Below are 624 nucleotides of genomic sequence, written 5' to 3' on the forward strand. Positions count from 1 at the left end.
CGACGCCAAAAGTGCAGTTCCATTCTCGCGTGGTAAGTCCCTTGTCCTTTACCTCTGATCCTTCAAAGTCCTTTAAAAGTCCTCACTCAATCGGGCCTCAATCGCAAGCCCACCTCCACACATCACCTCTCCACAGCCGTGGCAGAAGGGAGTCCAGGCCGGGAGCCCCTGCCCTGCCCTGTCCACACACTATGCACCAAGCGGTCAAGTTTCATTTACATGGATTATTATTTTCATCTTTGTGGCTCACAGTTAACGGTGTTGTCAAAACGTTACCCTAGACGCTTTGAATGCTTTTGGGCATCTTGTGTGGTGGGAATGGGGTCTGTGTCTTTCCCTTGCGTCCACCGGCCTGCCCTAACTGCAAGCGCCTTTGCAGCTGGCGTTGGCAGGCCGGTGGACGTCATACCTTGAGGCGGCCCCCGGCCTCGACCCTTTTTGGTAAGTTGTTGTTCCCGATTTTCCCTTCCACCAATACCTCTCCCTCCTCACACCCTCCCTTGTTGTCCTGGGTCTGTCCTGTCTTGCTGGGAACTTGTGGTTGTGTCATCTCTCTCTTTATTTCTCTTTCATTCTCCACCTTTTCTTTTATCTTCTTTTATCTATCTTCACATACAGTTATCC

At 51.3% G+C, this 624-nt stretch overlaps 1 protein-coding gene across 1 annotated transcript in view; it reads left to right on the plus strand.

Annotated features, from left to right (window-relative positions):
- LOC119593979 (poly(rC)-binding protein 3-like) overlaps nucleotides 1-624 on the plus strand; it is a gene marked incomplete in the record, with an annotated part of 48552 nt that overhangs the window by 45742 nt on the left and 2186 nt on the right.

This window comes from Penaeus monodon, chromosome 33 (genome assembly GCF_015228065.2).
Source record: "Penaeus monodon isolate SGIC_2016 chromosome 33, NSTDA_Pmon_1, whole genome shotgun sequence".
In the NCBI taxonomy this organism is placed as follows: Eukaryota; Metazoa; Arthropoda; class Malacostraca; order Decapoda; family Penaeidae; genus Penaeus; species Penaeus monodon.